Genomic DNA, 21,332 nt, shown 5'->3' on the forward strand with positions numbered 1-21,332 from the left:
TCAAAATGATAGCACTAAATTCTTACCTATCCATAATTACGCTAAATGTAAATGGACTAAATGCACCAATGAAAAGATAGAGAGTGGCAAAATGGATTAAAAAACACGATCCCTCTCTATGCTTCCTACAAGAGACACACCTTAGACTTAAACAAACAAACTAAAACTCAAAGGATGGAAAAAAAAATATATCAAGCAAACAACTATCAAAAAAGAGCAGGAGTGGCAATATGAATTTCTGACAAAATAGACTTTAAAGTTAAATCCATCAGAAAGGATAAGGAAGGACACTATATAATGATTAAAGGGACAACATACCAGGAGGCTATAACCATATTAAATATTTATGCACTCAGTGACAGGGCTGCAAGATACATAAAACCAACTCCATCAGCACTGAAAAGTGAGACAGACAGCTCCACAATTATAGTAGGAGGCTTCAACACACCACTCTTGATGAAGGACAGGACATCCAGAAAGAAGCTCAAAAAGACACGGAAGATCTAAATGCCACGATCAACCAACTTGACCTCATAGACGTATACAGAACACTCCACCCAACACCAACCAACTGTACTTTCTTTTCTAGCGCACATGGAACATTCTCTAGAATGGACCACATATTAGGCCATAAAGCAAGCCTTAGCAGAATCCAAAACATCGAAATATTACAAAGCATCTTCTCTGACCATAAGGCCATAAAAGTAGAAATCAATAGCAGAAAAAGCAGGGAAAAGAAATCAAACACTTGGAAACTGAACAATACCCTGCTCAAAAAAGACTGGATTATAGAAGGCATTAAGGATGGAATAAAGAAATTCATAGAATCCAATGAGAATGAAAACACTTTCTATCAGAACCTCTGGGATACAGCGGAAGCAGCGCTCAGAGGTCAATTTATATCAATAAATGCACAGATACAAAAAGAAGAAAGACCAAAATCAAAGAATTATCCGTACAACTTGAACAAATAGAAAGAGAGCAACAAAAGAAACCCACAGGCACCAGAAGAAAGCAAATAATAAAAATTAAAGCAGAATTAAATGAAGTAGAGAACATAAAAACAATTGAAAGAATTAACAAGACCAAAAGTTGGTTCTTTGAAAAAATTAACAAGATTGATAAACTACTGGCCAAACTGACAAAAGAAAAACAGGAGAGGAAGCAAATAACCCAAATAAGAAATGAGATGGGCGATATTACAACAGACCCAACTGAAATTAAAAGAATCATATCAGATTACTATAAAAAATTGTACTCTAACAAATTTGAAAACTTAGAAGAAATGGTTGGATTCCTAGAAACACACTACCTACCTAAACTAACACAAACAGAGGTAGAACAACTAAATAGACCCATAACAAAAGAAGAGATTGAAAAGCTAATCAAAAAATTCCCAACAGAAAAAAGCCCTAACCAGGATGGCTTCACTGCAGAGTTCTACCAAACCTTCAGAGAAGAGGTAACACCACTACTACTAAAGGTATTTCAGAGCATAGAAAAGCACAATGGATATAGCTGACTCTTCAAGAAAAATAAATCAGATTCTCCACTGAAAAAAAGATCACGTACTTCAATGGCAACCCTGGTCTTGCATGGAACAGTAATACTTAAGCAGACAGACGATGAAGGTGATGGTCATATGATGAGTGCTTCATGGCACGCCCTTCATCCCTCCAGGGGAAAAATACAAACAACTTCAGAGCTGATCTACATAAAACCATGGGTGAGAGATACCTATTGGCTTAATAAACAGAGTTGAGATTTTGAGGTATATCTTTGGCCTTCAAGCTTCTATTAAGGGAAACTTCTATGCCAGGTATTTCTACAAAAGATAATTGAAGGATGGATAAATTATGTATCTGATTACATATCATTCTGTATAATGATTCTTATGGTATTCATTTATTGATTCATTTGATCAATAAACATTTACTGAGACACTACCCCATGCCAGGCATTGTGCTTGGCCCCGAGGAAGACATGGTGATTGAGAGAAACAAAGTCCCTGAACTCATAAAGTTTATATTCAGGCATCAAGTACAGAAAATGATGGTGAATGGAATGGCAAGACGCTAACTATTTACTGTCAAGGTACTGAGCAATATCCCAATATCCCAATGATATTTCTCTTTTACCCCCAAAACAAACCAAAACTAAAAACAGACATCTGTTTTATTCCAGTAAGTTTCATCATTTTAACAATTACTCAAAGGACTGAAAATAATTCATAACCCAGATAAAGGGAATCCTTACAAAGCTCCAAGTGGCTTTTAAAAATTGCTGTTTAAAAATGTCCACTACAAAGGAGTTTTTGACCAGACAGCTGTTTCAAGGAACAATGATTTCATGTCTTAAGACTGACTTTAAAATTGAGATGTCTTTGCCTTCCAGGAAAATTGAGCAGCTGTGGACATTATTTCACTTCTCTTTCTTTCACATATTACTGGATTTGATTTTAAGAAAAAAGAGGAAAAAAAGATATAAAAAAAATTGCAAGCAGCACAGAACAAAAACCTATTGCAAACTGAGCAACTGCAGAGTTTTAACACAGGAAAACAAAAGGCAACACCAAATCCCTTTTAAGAACTCAGCTGAAGAAGGAGACAACGTAGCACTTTCCTACTCAAACTTACCTCTTTCCTTGCTACGCTTAGAAAATGAGCCCCCTAAATTTCAATCCAGGTTGAGTTGCTTTTCTACAGGAATGAACACTCTCAAGGAATAACTAAAAAGGTTTCAGAACGTAGCAATGGAGAATCAGTCACAAATGAAAAATGTAAGGTACTTGCAACCTTTTCCCTTGCATGGGCCAGGCTCTGCCAGCCCACAGTGCCTGGTCCTTGGGTCCAGCTAAAAATGTGGGCTCATCAGTGAGGGTGCTGGAGAGGCTCCAAGGGGCTAACGGGGATACACACGAGGTTAAAGGTGAGGGGAAGAACCTTCCAGATGAAACCAGCAAGCAAGGCACTATCAAGAGCAATACAAAGCCCCGTTACATTTTAGCCCTTGCTACTGAGGAAAAAAATAAGAGGAAAATGACAATGTGGCACAAAGAGTTATGACTGAGAATTTTCTGATAATTCCAACAAGCCTCTGCTAATCACATCTCCCTCAGTGGCCAGCGAGGATCTAAGGTGGCTGTAACCTTGGGAGGATAAAACCACAGAGTAAAACAGGAGCAAATTGATGTTATGCTGTTGGAGCTCAGCAGGCATAAAAGCATTTCTGACCCAAAGATGAAGTCTCAACCCCAGACAGCCCCATGAGCTGTCCAGGTGCCTCGGCCGGAAGACTGCGCTTTCCTTCTCTTTCCATACGGGGGACACGTGTGAGTTTCCTGTAGGGGTCCAGTTACAAGACAAGGCACACAAGAACTCTGAGACTATCTCCAAGTAAAGCCTAGCATCCCAATGGAAAATCAAAGTGACATTTTAGTATGCAGAGTAGGCAAACAGATCTACCCCACCAGGGATATCCTTATCCCCTATCAAAACTCTTACCAACCAGTTATGTTTCTGGCAGTTTCATTCTTTTGAGTCTCGAAGGCTTTTGGTTTCCACAAAAATCAGTAATGATGTGGTGGAAAGAACATAGACTTTGGAGTTAGAAAGACAAATTCAAATGCTGGCACTTGTGGATTACTTGACTTTGGGTCAACTTACCTAAGTTCTCAGAGCCTTGACCTCCTCATTGGTAAGTGGGGATAGTGCTAAGAGGCTTGTTTTAAGGATTTGAAATGATGTGTGTAAAATATTTAGTACGGTGGTAGTGTTTATTATCTAAATGCAAATATTCCTAATGAAAGTTATTAGCTCAAGGGCCTGATTCCTACAAGATAAAGCTAACTGAGAAAAGCAGACTGAGGAGGAGCTGGGCACAGTGAACAGTGAGGATAAGGAACTGACAAGATCAAGTACAAACTTCAGCTCCTTCACAGTTCTGCCTCAGGCTGGATGAAAACACTGGGACAAACAGGGAAGCAAATATAGTAGATTTTCATCTTGCTAATATATTTTAGATGTGGTCTTGCCTACATGTGGGATGTGACAACTCTTGGTCCCTTTCAACTCTGACATTATATAATTCTAAAATTTCAAAGCAAAAAAAAAGGCTGCTCAACAAGTACATGTTAAAACCCTGTGCTGTCAAGTCGACTCTGACTCATACTGACCCTATAGGACAAAGCAGAACTGCCCCATAGAGTTTCCAAGGAGTGCCTGGTGGATTCGAACTGCCAACCCTTTGGTTAGCAGCCAGAGCACTTAATGACTACACCACCAGGGTTTCCAAACCAAAAACCAAACCAAGTGGAGTTGAGTCGATTCTGACTTATAATGACCCAATATTAGATTTTTCAAAGTATCAGTCAGGGAAGAAACAAGTACAACACTGCCAAGCAAAGAAGCTGACTTTAAGAACAGAACTATGAATTATGGAGTTGGATCTACAAACCAGCTTGACTCATGTTATAAAGAAATCACAAGATCAAGTTTAGTTACTATATTTAAAAAATTAATAACAACTATTTATATCAAGAACACTAGCTATTTGCAAAGTAATTTATAGTACTAAACACTGTAGATGTTTCCATGTGTTTTATTGACTATAGCAAAGCCATTTGACTGTGTGGATCTTAACAAATTATGGATAAAATTGCAAAGAATGGTAATTTCAGAACACTTAATTATGCTCATGTGGAACCTGTACATACACCAAGAGGCAGTCGTTTGAATAGAACAAGGGAATGCTGCATTGTTTAAAATCAGGAAAGGTGTGCATCAGGGTTGTATCCTTTCACCATACCTGTTCAATCTGTATGCTGCGCAAATAATCCAAGAAGCTGGGCTGTATGAAGAAGAATGCAGCATCAGGATTGATGGAAGACTCATTAACAGCCTTCGGTATACAGATGACATAACTTTGCTTTCTGAAAGCAAAGAGGACTTGCAGCACTCACTGATGAAGCCCAAAGACTACAGCCCTCAGTATGGATTACACCTTAACATAAAAGAAACATCCTCACAACTGGATCAATAAGCAGTATCATGATAAACAGAGAAAAGATTGAAGTGGTCAAGGACTTCATTTTACTTGGATCCACAATACATGCTCATAGAAGCAGTAGACAAGAAATCAAACGATGTATTGCATTGGGCTGCTGTTCATAAGGTTTTCACTGGCTAATGCTTTCCAGAAGTAAACTGCTGGGTCCTTCTTTCTAGTCTGTCTTAGTCTGGAAGCTCAGCTGAAACCTGTCCTCCATGGGTGACCCTGCTGGTATCTGAATACTGGTGGCATAGCTTCCAGCATCACAGCAACCCACAAGCCCCCACAGTACGACAAACTGACAGACACGTGGCGCAACTCAAAATGAGAAGAAACAGCTGCAAACATCCATTAATAATTGGAACCTGGAATGTATGAAGTACGAATCTAGGAAAATTGGAAATTGTCAAAATGAAATGGAGCACATAAACATCAATATCCTAGGCATTAGTGAGCTGAAATGGACTGGTATTTGCCATTTTGAATCAGAAAATCATATAGTCTACAAAATTATGCATCAACCACTAGGGCCAAAGATGAAGAAGTAGAAAATTTTTATCAGCTGCTGCACTCTGAAATTGATTGAACATGCAATCAAGATGCATTGATAATTACTGGCAATTGGAATGAGAAAGTTGGAAACAAAGAAGAAGGATCAGTAGTTGGAAAATATGGCCTTGGTGATAGAAACAATGCCAGAGATCGAATGAGAGAATTTTGCAAGACCAACGACTTCTTCATTGCAAATACCTTCTTTCACCAACATAAATGGCAACTTATACACATGGACCTTGCCAGATGCAACACAGAGATCAAATTGACTACATCTGTGGAAAGAGATGATGGAAAAGCTCAATATCATCAGTCAGAACAAGGCCAGGGGCTAACTGTGGAACAGACCATCAACTGGTCATATGCAAGTTCAAGCTAAAACTGAAGAAAATCAGAGCAAGTCCACGAGAGCCAAAATATGACCTTGAGTATATCCCACCTGAATTTAGAGACCATCTGAAGAATAGATTTGACACACTGAATAGTAGTGACTGAAGACCAGATGAGTTGTGGAATGACATCAAGGATATCATACATGAAGAAATCAAGAGGTCACTGAAAACACAGGAAAGAAAGAAAAGACCAAGGTGGATGTCAGAGGAGACTCTGAAACTTGCTCTTAAACATCGAGCAACTAAAGCAAAAGGAAGAATTGATGAAGTGAAACAACTGAACAGAAGATTTCAAAGGGCATCTCCAGAAAACAAAGCAAAGTATTATAATGACATGTGCAAAGAGCTGGAGATGGAAAACCAAAAGGGAAGAACACGCTTAGTGTTTCTCAAGCTGAAAGAACTGAAGAAAAAATTTAAGCCTTGAGTTGCAATAGTGAAGGATTCCATGGGGAAAATATGAAATGACAAAGGAAGCATCAAAAGAAGATGGAAGGAACACACAGAGTCATTATATCAAAAAGAATTAGTCGATGTTCAACCACTTCAAGAGGTGGCATATGATCTGGGACTGATGGTACTGAAGGAAGAAGTCCAAGCTGCTCTGAAGGCATTGGGGAAAAACAAGGCTCCAGGAATTGCTGGAATATCAATTGAGATGTTTCAACAAACAGATGCAGTGCTGGAGGTGCTCATTCACCTATGCCAAGAAATATGGAAGACAACTTCCTGGCCAACTGGCTGCAAGAGATCCATATTTATGCCTATTGCCAAGAAAGGTGATCCAACCAAATATGGAAATTATAGAACAATATCATTAATATCACAGGCAAGCAAAAGTTTCCTGAAGATCATTCAAAAATGGCTGCAGCAGTATATCGACAGGGAACTGCCAGAAATTCAGGCCGGTTTCAGAAGAGGATGTGTGGAACCAGGGATATCATTGCTGATGTCAGATGGATCCTGGCTGAAAGCAGAGAATACCAGAAGGGTGTTTGCCTCTGTTTTATTGACTATGCAAAGGCATTCACCTGTGTGGATCATAACAAATTATGGATAAGATGGCGAAGAACGGGAATTCCGGAACACTTAATTGTGCTCATGGGAAACCTTTACATAGATCAAGAGGCAGTTGTTCGGACAGAACAAGGGGATACTGATTGGTTTAAAGTCAGGAAAGGTGTGCATCAGGGTTGTATTCTTTTACCCTAGTTATTTTTTTTTTTATTCAATCTGTATGTTGAACAAATAATATGAGAAAAAAAGCTGGACTACATAAAGAAGAACGGGGCATCAGGTTTGGAGGAAGACTCATTAACAACCTGCGTTATGCAGATGACACAACCTTGCTTGTTGAAAGTGAAGGGGACTTGAAGCACTTACTAATGAAGGAAGATCAAAGACCACAGCCTTCAGTATGGATTGCACCTCAATGTAAAGAAAACAAAAATCCTCACACCTGGACCAATGAGGAACATCATGATAAATGGAGAAAAGATTGAAGTTGTCAAGGATTTCATTTTAATTGGATCCACAATCAACAGCCATGGAAGCAGCAGTCAAGAAATCAAAAGACACATTGCATTGAGTAAATCTGCTGCAAAGGACCTCTTTAAAGTGTTGAAGAGAAAAGATGTCACCTTGAAGATTAAGGTGTGCCTGACCCAAGCCATGGTATTTTCAATTGCATCATATGCTTGCGAAAGCTGGACAATGAATAAGGAAGACTGAAGAAGAGTTGACGCCTTTGAATTGTGGTTTTGGCGAAGAATATTGAATATACCATGGACTGCCAAAAGAATGAACAAATCTGTCTTAGAAGAAGTACAGCCAGAATGCTCCTTAGAAGCAAGGATGGCGAGACTGTGTCTTACATACTTTGGACATGTTGTCAGGAGGGATCAGTCCCTGGAGAAGGACATCATGCTTGGCAGAGTACAGGGTCAGCGGAAAAGAGGAAGACCCTCAACTAGGTGGACTGACACAGTGGCTGCAACAATGAGCTCAAGCATGACAACGATTGTAAAGATGGCTCAGGACCGGGTGGTGTTTCATTCTCTTGTGCATAGGGTCGCTATGAGTCAGCACCGACTCGATGGCACCTAAGAACAACAACAACATTGCATTGGGCAAATCTGCTGTAAAAGACCTCTTAAAAGTTTTGAAAAGCAAAGATGTCACTTTGAGGACTAAGGTGCACCTGACCCAACCCATGATATTTTCAATCACCTCATAGGCATGTGAAAAATGGACAACAAATAAGGAAGACCAAAGAAGAATTGATGCATTTGAATTATGGTTCTGACAAAGAACACTGAATGTACTGTGGACTGCCAGAAGAACAAACAAGTCTGTCTTGGAAGAAGTACAGCCAGAGCGCTCCTTGGAGGCGAGGATGGTGAGACTTCATCTCACGTATTTTGGACATGTTATAAGAGGAAGGACCAGTCCCTGGAGAAGGATATCATGCTTGGTAAAGTAGAGGGTCAGCAAATAAGAGGAAGACCCTCAACGAGATGGACTGACACAGTGGCTGCAACAATGGGCTCAAATATAGCAATGATTGTGAAGATGGCACAGGACTGGGTAGTGCTTTGTTCTGTTGTACACAGGGTCGCTATGAGTTGGAACCAAATTGACAGCACCTAACAACAACAATGACAAACACGTGTATCAAAACTTTGGGCTCTAAATCACTGTATGGGAGCAAAGAGCTGACCCAGAGATGTACTGCCTTCTAGTTCAGCACATTTCAAGCTTGCTTACATTGTGGGAAAAGGGATGTCTTGGCTCACAGGTCACCTGACCTCCATTTGGGGTAGGATTTTCCTGGTGACTCTCCTCTTGAGATGTCCATTGTGATGATTAACTTGTGGACCATGGAGAAGAGGGACAAATTTCAAGTGGATGGCTTAATTGGAACCATGTCATTTTACCATCTCTTAGACCATTACAACAACTTCCTAGGCTCCTTTTCCTGTATCTCTCCTCACCTCCTTTCAACCCACTCTGTGTTTCATTAGAACTATATTCCTCTCCATAGTACTGATAGCTCCCTCCTAAAATCGGGAAGAGTTCCTTATTCCCTAGCTTTAAAATTTCCTCAGATCAGCTTCAAGAAATCCCACTATTTAATTCTGCTCTATCACAGCATACCTGAAAAAAAATCTTATTATATTCAGTTTTCATAACCTCCTATTATAAATCTTCTCATTCCATCAAAGCAAAACTTGCTGTTTCCGGAACACTATTTTCTATCTTTGGCCATGGCTTTCCATATTCCAGCTTTCATATGTGGACTGCCACTTTAATCCACTCTTTTTACCTCATTCACAATAAAATATTTCAGGATAACTTAATTAATAATGTTTGGTTTGAACTACTACTCTCAGCTCTTTGTGTGTGTGCATGTATGTGTGTGCATGTGTAAAACTTGGGATACTATTAATTTTCATAATTTTGAGTTTTAGTGACTCTCTCTATAAACTTTTTATAATTGTTGTTCCTGTTCCTTCCTAATATTACCTTGGAATCTCTTCTGAATGGCTTTCTAAAGGTTTAATAAAATACATAATTTTATAAAAGCGGATCGTAAAGTGCCATATAAATACCCAGTGCTGCTTTTTGATATCCTCACAGAACGTGCAGTTACCATTAGATAAATGTTGCCTAAAGCTTAAGACTGAGGAAAAATCCAGCAAGCCCAAGGATATTAAGGAGCACTTCCACAATTTGTTCACTCACTTATTCATTCCTGAATAACTACTACATGCTAGGCACCGCTCTAGGCACTGAAGATACACCATACCTGTTGCTGTCGAGTTGATCCTAACTCGGCAACCCTGTAGGAGAGAGTAGAACCGCCCCATAAAGTGTCCAAGGCTGTAATCTTTGTGGAAGCAGACTGCCACATCTTTCTTCCATGGAGTGACTGGTGGGTTCAAATCACCAGCTTTTCTGTTAGCAGCTGAGCTTTTAACCACTGAACCACCAGGGCTCCCTACTGAAAATATAACAGTGAACAAATGAGACGAAATTCTTGTCTTTACAGAACCTATACTGTAATGGGAAAGACAGAAAAGCAAAAAAAGGAATGAAAATATCAAACAGTAACACGTGCCGTGAATAAAACAGAGCAGGATAAGGGGACAGAATGACAGAGGTGCCTCTTTAGGGAGGTGGCCAGAAAATGAGGTGGTGGCATTTGACAAGAGCCATGAACTGAAGAGGGGCAGTGGCTTATGAGAATTTCTGGGAGAAGAACATTCCTGACAGAGGGACCAGCACATTCAAAGCCCTGAGATAGGAACAAGCTCAACATATTCAAGGATCATAGGCTATGACAGCAAGTTTGCATTATTTTCCGCTGAGAATGTAGGAATTTACACAGAAATGTGACAGGATCTGATTTATTCATTTTGAAAAATCTCTGGTTGCCGCGTGAAGAACACGCTGGCTGGAATGTGGCAAGAGCAGAAACGGACCAGTGAGGAGTCTGCTGCAGTGGTCCAGGCAAGAGATGACTAGGTTGGGGAGACAGAGGGATGGGGAGAGGTCGTATTCTAAGCACACATCCCAGGAAAAGCCAGCACTATTTTCTGAAGAACTGGCTATGGGAAGTGAGGGAAAGAAATCAAGGGTTACTCCTAAGTTTCTGGCATGAGGGACGGGGTAGGCTGGAGGAGGAGTTTGTCTGGGTGGGGAAATGGAGATCTCAGCTTTAAACTGCAGTTAGTAGGAAGGAGCTGAGTATATATTTGAAGCCCAGGAGAAGCATGAGGGCTGGATACACACATCTGGGATCATCAGCATATAGATGGAGCTAGGGTACTCACTCAATATTCTCACACGATGACAGTGGTGACTGAAATGTTCAAGATGTCACTTAAAACCAAGATTGATAATATTTAGCACCAAAAAAAAAAAAAAAACAACCAAACCATTGTCGTTGAGCTGATTCTGACTCACAGCAATCCTATAAGACAGAGGAGAACTGTCCCACAGGGTTTCCAAGGCTGCAAATCTTTACAGAAGCAGGCTACCACATCTTTCCCCCAGGGAGAGCCTGGTGGGTTCGAACTGCTGACTTTTAGGTTAGCATCCAGCATTTTAACATTTGGCAACAGCAATGTAAACAGACCAGAACCATGAGTTTGCAAATTGTGTCTCTTGATTTGGGAATTATTCAGGTGCATACACCCCAAAAAAGAAAGAAAGAAAAACCAAACCCGCTGCTGTCGAGTTGATTCATTCATTTGTTCCTGAATAACTACCACATGCCAGGCACCGCTCTAGGCACTGAAGATATACCGTACCATACCTGCTGCCATCGAGTTGATCCTGACTCATAGCAACCCTGTGGGACAGAGTAGAACTGCCCCACAGAGTTTCCAACGCTGTAAATCTTTAAGGAAGCAGACTGCCACATCTTTCTCCCATGCAGTGGCTGATAGGTTTGAACCACTGACCTTTGTGTTGGCAACCGAACGCCTTAACCAGTGCACCACCAGGGTTCCTCATACCCTGGTGTATTGTGCATATGCAGAGCCATAAAAGACCCTGTATTGGTTATACAGGTTTATGGTCCACATCTACTTCATTAAATATTTTTTTATGCTTGTGTATTTCAAATGAGTGAGTTTTTATTATAAACATCTGTGGATTAAAAGAAATTATAAATACTCCCAACTATTTTTCTTTCCAACATAAAATTACGATTCTCCAGCTTTCTCAAAAATGAATTGCGGCCTCCAAAGGTGAGGCAGCATCAATCTTTTTCTCAACACTCACACTCGTTCACTTCCTACACTGAAAGGAGAAAAATCCCATGCTGTCTGGCACCGTTATGTTTATAAAACCAGATTGCTAGTGAAAATAAGCAAAGCAAATTTCAGCAACAACAACAAAAAAAACTGGCCTAACTCTCCAGGTTAAGCACGGGGAGTCTGATCTCATATGCCAGGAAATGTCACAGTGATAATAGAAACCACCAGAGAAAGAACAGTTTAACCTTCTAATTAAGTCAGTCTCTAGGGTCTGCTGGGGACCTCTCTTCAGGCCACGCTGGGGTTTACAACGGGAACGAGGCCGAATGTTAAAGGCAGTGGAGTCAATGGTGCGATGTGACATGAGCTGAGTTTACACACTTGTGCAACAAGCCACATGTTGACGCCCCGGTTTCTAACTGAAGACAGATGAAGCAGGGGTGTTTACGAGGAAGAGGGCCAGTGAGCCACGGACACCTGCCCTGTCCTCCTGGCCTGTCAAAGAGCAAGCAGTGAACGCCTCCTTGACAACAACCGTGCTTGTTATCTATTGTGAAATACTAGTGGCAGTACACAGCCCTGCAAAAAGCCTATAAATCATGAGTTGTGAAAAAATGTAGCATTAGTAATCTTTTTTTAAATCATGGGACTACTGACCTTGTGCAGAGAAAAGGGCAACTTATGCATCTAAGAAAACTAGACTACAGAGCACTTTTTTAAGCACTTTGCTGTTTTAATTCCGCGGTACCTTGGAAAGAACACAATAATAGTTCTGGATCAAATCTAGGGTCCACCTCAACAGCAGTAATCCAGACATGAGAGAGAAAGTAGAAAACATACCAGAAAAGGCAAAGAGGTCTTCCACGCAATCAATCTCAGGGCTCAGGGATGTTTTCCTTGAGAAACGGCTAAATTTTGATGCAGCCATAATTTCATATAAATTTCTTGGAAAGTGTCTATATCATGCCTCAGGATTAATGAAATTGATGAGGTCTCTCACTGATGGTAAAGCAGTTCGGTCTATTTTTTTTTAATCCAAAGGATCATTCCTCATTCTGTTAAACCGCTGTTGCTGTCACTTGATTTCGACTCATAGCAACCCTATAGGACAGAGTAGAACTGCCCCGTAGGGTTTCCAAGGAGCAACTGGTGGATTCAAACTGCTTTTGGTTTGAAGCTGTAGCTCTTAACTACTGTGCCCCAGAGCTCCTTCCTCATTCTAGGAGTTCACAATTTCTGGGCAGTGAAATAATCTAGTGGCATTAACACTGAAAATACCCCTCTCATCTTTTCAGACTGAAACATCCCAATCTTTTCAGTATGATCATGCAAGGTAATTTTCTTACCTTGTCAATTATTTTAATTAACATTTACAGCATCTTCTCTGGTTATATTGTACCTTTTCTTCCAACTGACTGAGAAGTTTTTATGTATCATGCTTTAAGTGTAGAACACTATGGTTTTGTACAAAAGCGGAACGTTTTCGTTCTTGATGATATTCACTTGTTTCTGGATCTCTTGACTACATTGCAGAGATACTTCCAAGGACTAATCTACAGAGACTCCTAGGTCCTTGTCACACACTGTACACAACTAGAGCCCAAGATCCTCTACCTACAGCCTGGATCATTTTCCTCTAAGTATATGGCTCCTCATGCTTTCCCACATCGCAATTAATCTTCCATTTTCCTTCTCACTACTAAAGCCCTGTAAAACCTTCTGAAAATTGTCCTTTCACTACCCAAGAAAGCCTGATCTGAAAATTTTGATTTTTTGCCGTGCATTTCTGGTTCTTTATACAGATGTTCAGCCTGGTCTGTGCATTTCAAATCTGAAAAATTGGCATCTTGGGAAATCTCATTTGACATACCATGACTGACAGATACATCATCTCCTCCCAATGCACTGTGAGTCATGAATGCAGAGAGGGAAGACCATCTTTGTGTCTATTAGCACCTACCACAGAGCCCAGCACATGCTCAGTGCTCAATATCACGCTCACAGGTGGGATCACTTCTATCCTCAGTCTATTTCTCTAAGACAGTTTCCTAGGCACATACATTTAAGTATATGTGTCTCCATAAAATGACCAGGCTTCATGGTCTGACAGAGACTTTAGAGACTGGAGGAACCCCTGAAGCTATGGCCCCCAGACGCTCTGTTAACACAGAACTAAAACTATTCCTGAAGCCCACTCTTCAGACAAAGATTAGGCAGGACTATAAAACGTAAAATAATACACGTGAGTAGTGTGATGCTTAGTTCAATCAGATGCATGAGACGGAATGGGTGGCTCCAGTCTGGAGGCAGAATGAGAAGGTGGGAAGGGACAAGAGCTGGCTGAATGGACACAAGAAACCCAGGGTGGAAACGGGGAGTATGCTGTCACATCATAGGTATTGCAACTGAGGCCACATAAAAATATGTGTATGGTTTTTGTATGAGAAACTAATTTGAGCTGTAAACTTTTACCTGAAGCACAATAAAATAAATACATTTGTCTCAATTCCACAATGATTTATATTTGTTAACAAACTTTACAGTAAAACTTTGCTAATAAAACTTAAATATAGAATCATCCATTGGTTATTCTTTATTGCCACACATATTTAACCTCTCAGAAATAGTTCAGAATAGCAAGACATGCTTTTCTCTTAAAGAAATTATCTTGCCTTTTCTCTTTTAGTTTTCACACCCTTTATTATAATTTACATTAGCTTAACTAATATAAAAGCCAGACTCCTGATTTCTGTAAATTAACAGTTCTAAAAGCATTGTCTGGGGGACTTTTGGGGTCCTTAAGACTCTTTCAAGATAGTTCTCAAAGTCAAAACTATTTTCATAACAATACTACTTTTTTGACTTTCATTCTTTTACGAGTACAGGGTGGCGTTTTCTAGAAACTACATGACATTCGATAATGTTGTCACTCAGGTGGCTAATGGAAGGTGAGCTTGTGTAGTCTGTTTTCTAGAATTTTCAAAAGTAGTATATACATTTTCAGAGATTAACCCATTTGCCCTTGGTCCTTCTTTTTTTTTAAAAAAAATTTTTTTTTTATTGTGTTTTGGGTAAAAGCTTACACAGCAAATTAGGCTCCCATTTAACAATTTCTATGCTTATTGTTCCGTGACATTGATTACGTATTTCACAATGTGTCAACATTCTCATTATTTCCATTCTGGTTGTTCTCTTTCCATTAATCTAGCTTCCCTGCTCCTCTTACCGTCTCATCTTTGCTTTAGGGTAAATGTTGAACATTTGGTCTCACATAAATTTATTTATTTATATTTTTAAGAGCACATTACTCACAGGTGATGTTGTTTATTGAATGAGCTGATCTGTTATTTAATCGGAAGGTAACCCTGGGTGTGGTTTCAGTTCCACGTTTAAAGGGTATCTCAGGATGATAATTTGGGGGGATCCGCTGGTCTCTATTGGTCCAGTAAATATGGCTTTTTTAAGATTTTGAGTTTTGCTCTACATTTTTCTCCAATTCTATCTGGGACCATCTATTGTGTCCCTGGTCAGAATGGTCAGTAGTGGGTACCATCTGGTTCTTTTGGTCTCAGGATAGATGAGGTCATGGTTTGTGTGGGCTATTAATCCTGTAGTTTCCTAATTGTGTCTTTGGTTTCCCTCTTTCTCTTTTGTTCCAGATGAGGAGAGACCAATAGTTGTATCTTAGATGGTTTTTAAGACCCCAGATGCTACTTACCAAACTATCATGTAGAACTTAAACTTTATGAACTATATTATGCGAATTGACTGAATTGTCCCATGAGACAATGGTCCTGAGCCTTCAAACCCAGTAAACCAATCCCATGAGGTGTCTGGTTATGTCTGGGAAGTATCTGCAACTGTGCCCCCTCTGTGCTTTATTATATATATGAACATATATACAGCACAAATATGTATAAAGCTATGCATACAGATACATGTACACACGTATGTACACAAAATACATAACTTTCTATACACATATGTGCGTACTTATCAGCCTATGTAGCCACACATATATTTTTTGGTTGATATCACTGTCATTGCAAACTAGTATATGTTACCACATTTATCCAAACTGCCCCTTCTTTGTGTGCACTGTCCTCAGTACTCCTACCGTGCTGTCACCACCTTCAGCCAGACCTGGCTGCTACAATACCTGGAGCCTCAGGGTCACCCCGAGAAATACACCAAGAACCAAGTATACTTTTTTATCTTGTTTTGCAGTGCTTTAATAAAAAACTTTCTAAATTTTAAAATATTATCTAAGATATTACTTTAGAATTTAATAATTTTACTCTAAAATGAAATAATATGTATTTGTATGTTTCTTATATTTAAGGGGTGCTCTGGTAAAAAAAAAAAAAATTTTTTTTTTCTGGTGGTCCAGTGGTTAAGTACTTGGCTGCTAACCAAAAGGTCTGCAGTTTGAATCCTCCAGCTGCTTCTTGGAAACCTTCTGGGGCAGTTCTACTCTGTCCTACAGGGTCACTATGAATCAGAATCTACTTGATGGCAATGAGTTTGGTTTTTTTTTTTTTGGTTTATATTTAAGAATGGATGCTTGACTTAAAAAAGATCTGAAGATTCACTTTCTCAACCCACAGCCACAACATCTACAGCTGAAGATGTTAAAAAAGGGAAGCCTGACACACCTGACTCCCAGAAGGGAGATAGCTAACCCAACACATACGACAAAGTTATAAATAAGAAATAAAAATACCATGGAAGCTATCTTTCCCTCAGCTTTACAGATTTTTATAATTTACCTCATTGTCTTATGCTACTGAACATTTCTGGACAGTATTATAATGCCAGTTAAGACATCATTTTGAGGCCAATCATTGGATATATAAAGAAAAATGAATCAAAAAATTTAAACATAGACATGATGAGTTCTTCGAAAGCCGAATATTGTTTGTTAGAACTTTTCAAGCTAGAAATGAACACATCACTAAATCATCTTATGGGGTGAGTGTTACACTGATGGGAGAAGTGACTAATAAGGATTTATACGGTTGACATGAATGCTTGATGGACAAGAAAGCCAAGGAAGAAAACCATCGTCACTTTCCAGTAACATTGTAACTTGTCTAACTAAGGATTTAGTTGCTGACATGAAGCTTTAGCTAAAAATCTCATCTGCAGAATTTGTGCCTTTACCTTAAAAAAGTACAAATCTAAAGACATAACTACACTTGCTGTGTTGGTTATATCTATCCGGAATTAGTACCAACTAATCCTGAAAGAAGATCTTCTTTTATGTGAACGCTTATCAACAAACGTGAGTGTTGTTGACGGTCAAATTGTAGAATAATTTTTTTGAATTTAATGGTTTATCTTGCAATAACTGTGTTGACATTTGCACTGATGGTGCAAAAGCAACGGTGGGTAAAAGCATCGGGGCCTTAGCACAAGGCTGTCCCAATGGCCATTGTCTTCTTCACTGCCACACTCTCACAGCAAAATTCAAGTTTCACTGAAGGCTGTCCTGGAGGAAGCAGTAAAAACATTCACTTTTATTAAGTCTAGACTCTAGATTTTACTATTCTGTGTGACTAAATGACAAGTCCATAAGCACTTCTACTAGATGCCGAAGTGGTTTTCTGAAGAAAAGGCCTCGTACAATTGAATTTTAAGCTAAACTAGCTGCTGTTATCACAAGATGCCGTTTTCACTTGAAAGGCTGACTGACTGAAAGACCACTTTAGTTTTTGGCAGACATTATCCCAGAAATACACGAAATGAGCCTGTCACTTCAAGGAAAACAATTGACAACATTTGTGGCCAATGATGCAATCGGGCTTTATAATTTTGGAAAACTTAGCGAACTAACACGTGCCTTCTGTGTCTGCCTGCCTGCTGCCCCTCCCGCCCCCACCAGGTGTTTTCATAAGTGTGCTGTGCAAATACCTTTTTTAAAATGTTTACAGTAACACGTGGAAGAGGACTGGCATGGCAGCACTTGCAGGGGAGGGGGCGCGTGGCTGACAAACAGACACAGAAGGCCTGGGTTGTTGCGTAACACGCAGCATATCTGCCACCATGGACTTGACAGCTGCTTCTTTTCTAACAAGATTAGTGGCTATATTAGTGAATGTGGCTTTTTAAAGAAATATTGTATAATGATTTGTGTGACTATTTGGAAGATCTGTATAAATCAGTGAGTTGATATTTTCCAAATGACAAAGGAATGATGTTACAAAACCACCTGTAAGTAAAAGATCCATTTGAAGCACAAGACAGGCTAATGGATTTTAATGTAACAAAGTATGAAAAGTTCACTGATGACTGACACTGACTTGCTGACTTTTGGTGAGGTGTCAACATTCACGATGATCCAAAAAGGTTATTAAGATACTCTTCCCTTTCCAACTACACATCTATGTGAGGCCGAATTTTCTTTGTATATATTGATCAAAACAACATATTACAATAGACTGAAAGCTGGAGGAGATACGAGAATCCAGCTGCCTTCTATTAAGCCAACCATTAAAGAGATTTCGAAAGCTGAAAACAATGCCACTGTTGTCACTAATTTCTTAAAATATTTTTGCATAAAGTCATACTATCATGTTAACATGAAGTGAGTCTATTACTGTTATTTAAAGGAAGAAGGAGAGTCAGGAATAGGAGGAGGAAATGAACAACTGCCTCCTTTGCCATGAGACCACAAGAACTGGATAGTGCCTGGCTACCATTGCTGAATATTTTGACCAAAGATTCTATAGAAGGGTCCTGATCAAAAGGGGGAAAATGCAGAACAGGATTACAAAGGCACACAGAATCCAGATTTTCTGAAGCCATTAAGGCTGGATGAACCCCTGAAACAATTGCCCTGAGATGATCTCTAAGCTTTAAACCAAAAATATCCCCTGAAGTCTCCTTAAAACCAAACAATAGTTTAGTTTACCTAGTAAATGAATGTCTGCCTTGAGCATTGCACTCTTTTAAGAACTATCCATATGGGATCAACTTGACAATAACTTGAAATATTAGATAGGAAACTTAGGAGGTAATCCAAAAAAACCAAAACCAAACCCAGTGCTGCCGAGTCAATCCTGACTAATAGCGACCCTATAGGACAGAGTAGAACTGCCCCATAGAGTTTCCAAGGAGCGCCTGGAAGATTCGAACTGCTGACCCTTTGGTTAGCAGGCGTAGCACTTAACCACTATGCCACCAGGGGGTAATCAGTTTATGTTAATGTCACTGAATTGTGCATGTAGAAATTGCTGAACTGGTGTATTTCTGCTGTGTACATTCTCAACAACAAAAAATAAAATAAATTTTAAAAAGTTCAAACATCTCAGTTTTAATTTCTAGCATTGGGCATAATCAGCGGTGTGTTAGAAAATGTTTAATAACTGGCTATCTGGAGAAAAAAGCCATGGTTTGTAACATTTGCCAATTTCCATGGTGTAAACCCTAAAAATTTTTTTTTTTTAAACCCTACCACTATGTCAAATTTCAAAATACAATGAATTGTCAATGAACTCACAAATTCCTGATATAACTCACATAATCCATATAAACAAAAGCTCTTTGAGGTCCTCAATAAATTTTAAGAGAGGAAAGGGTCCTGGGACCAAAAAGTTTGAGAACTGCTGGTATCGGTTTTATATGGCCAGTTTATTTTTAAATTAACAAGGCAATCATCAAAATACAGAAATATTTTAACTATCGTAGCACACTGAGCAGACAAGTTGTAAGTACTTATTTACTAAAATAAAATCATTCTACAACATTAAAAAGTGTACAGGCTAATATCTGGTATTATAACATGTATCACTCATTTTCCTATGAAAGATTTCAACGGAGTGTGGATTTAACACACAGTGAAAGCAAAGATAGATAGACACTGTGTTTGAATAGTCAGAACTATTTTGCAATTGCATTTTTGGAAATTGTTCTTTATCAGCTCAATAAAAAAAAAATACTTTCCTTAAATTCTAAGAAATGAACATAGGCAGTTTCAAAATTAGAAAAAAAAGTAAAGAAAAAACTTGCTACAGTTAGGCTCTGCAAATATTTTCTTTATGAAACCAGGCATCTGCTCAGAGTTAGCTGCAGAGTGTGACTAATGTTTTCTACCAAGGCATGTACCATGTCAGTTCCCTCCACTGTGGCTCTGTGTGTTAATTAAAATTAATTACACATGCCAGTAAATAGTTTCCCTCTGAATGCAGCAAACTGAAGCAGGATAATATAAGTTACATTCAAGGTATGTAATTCAAACCTTCACAATATTTTCTCTCAGCAGGTACAGTCAGTAAAGACATTCTTTACGGGCAAGCTGGTTCCGCACTAAATCAGTTGAGGAAAATAAAAAAACACTGCGCATGCAGTGCTAAGTCACAAAAAGGCACTCCTGATTGGTAAATGGACTTGACATTATAAAAAGCCAGATGTATAATATTCTTGAATGTACGATCTGATGCAGTTCAATGATCATCATATAGCTTCAAGTGTCCAAAGCACGGGGCTGCTGCTTTAGTAATAAGTCAGGACTCTATACGGTAACACTGGAAATGATGGAAAACACCATGCCTGCCAGAGTGCCCTGGATACATAGGTCAGCTGCAACTGATTTCAGCAGCAACAGATTTGAATAATAACCTTCTTTGGTTTTTTTCTACTATTTGATGTAAGCTTTTTTTCCCCTTTAATATGCAGATTGTTTTACAATATCCTATAGGTCATCTCTAAAAACGTGTTTATTCTAATAGTAAGACAGGCCCTTAATTTTCTTTATTTTTTTCCTTGAGAGGCCTCTACGGCTGCCAAAGAAATTTGGGTATTTAGAAACTTCCTTCAGGCTAGACCCAGTTAGGGAAATATTCACACTCCTGCTTATTCCTTTCTTAAGAGCTCTCCTCCTCCGGCTGCTGACTGAAATACATGAACGTTTGGCTCCCCCACCGCTGGCCTCGGCTCGAGGGGCGGAGGGGGCATGTCACCACAAAATTGCCACCACACTGGCTGAAAGGAAGCTATAGCGTACACTTGCTTTGATTCCACCCTTATCATAATTAACCAGAATGTAAATTCATTTTTTTTAAAACAGAAGTCTGAGACAAACCAGCTATCGTGAATCCAGCTCTTTAGTTTAGAATAACTAGTCAGTATTCAAAAAGAAAGCTAGAATTGTAAAAAAAACTAGCACATGGCTAAAGATATGGGATCATTTGTACTAGTCTCTTTTAAGACGGAATGACGAGCTGTCAGACTTTCTCTTCCATGACCACGACAGTGTCTCATTTAAAGACTGTATCTTAGAACCGACCCTCTATTTTTCTGCAGCCTTTTTGCAACCAGCGGCTGCCCCCCCATCATTAATGAGCAGCAGCTGGGACATTTTATGGCTCCCGAATGGAGGCACACTCTTGCCCCAAGCCGCCAGTGTCTGTCTGAAGGAGGTGCCGGGGTAGGGAATTGCCCATAAGCAAAGGGTTCCGTGAAAGAGGTTGGGAATGGGCAAAATGTTTGTTCTGAAATCCTAGAAGAAAAGTAAACTTGCTGTGAAGGACAGAATTTCTTTTCTTGAAATTTACACAGCCGTGCTGGGCTCATT

The 21,332-nt window shown here is 39.4% G+C and overlaps 1 protein-coding gene across 8 annotated transcripts in view; it reads right to left on the reverse strand.

Annotated features, from left to right (window-relative positions):
• DNM3 (dynamin 3) overlaps positions 1-21,332 on the reverse strand; it is a 735,481-nt gene that overhangs the window by 156,734 nt on the left and 557,415 nt on the right. The gene's annotated exons all lie outside the window — the stretch shown is intronic.

This window comes from Elephas maximus, chromosome 3 (genome assembly GCF_024166365.1).
Source record: "Elephas maximus indicus isolate mEleMax1 chromosome 3, mEleMax1 primary haplotype, whole genome shotgun sequence".
NCBI classification, from domain to species: domain Eukaryota; kingdom Metazoa; phylum Chordata; class Mammalia; order Proboscidea; family Elephantidae; genus Elephas; species Elephas maximus.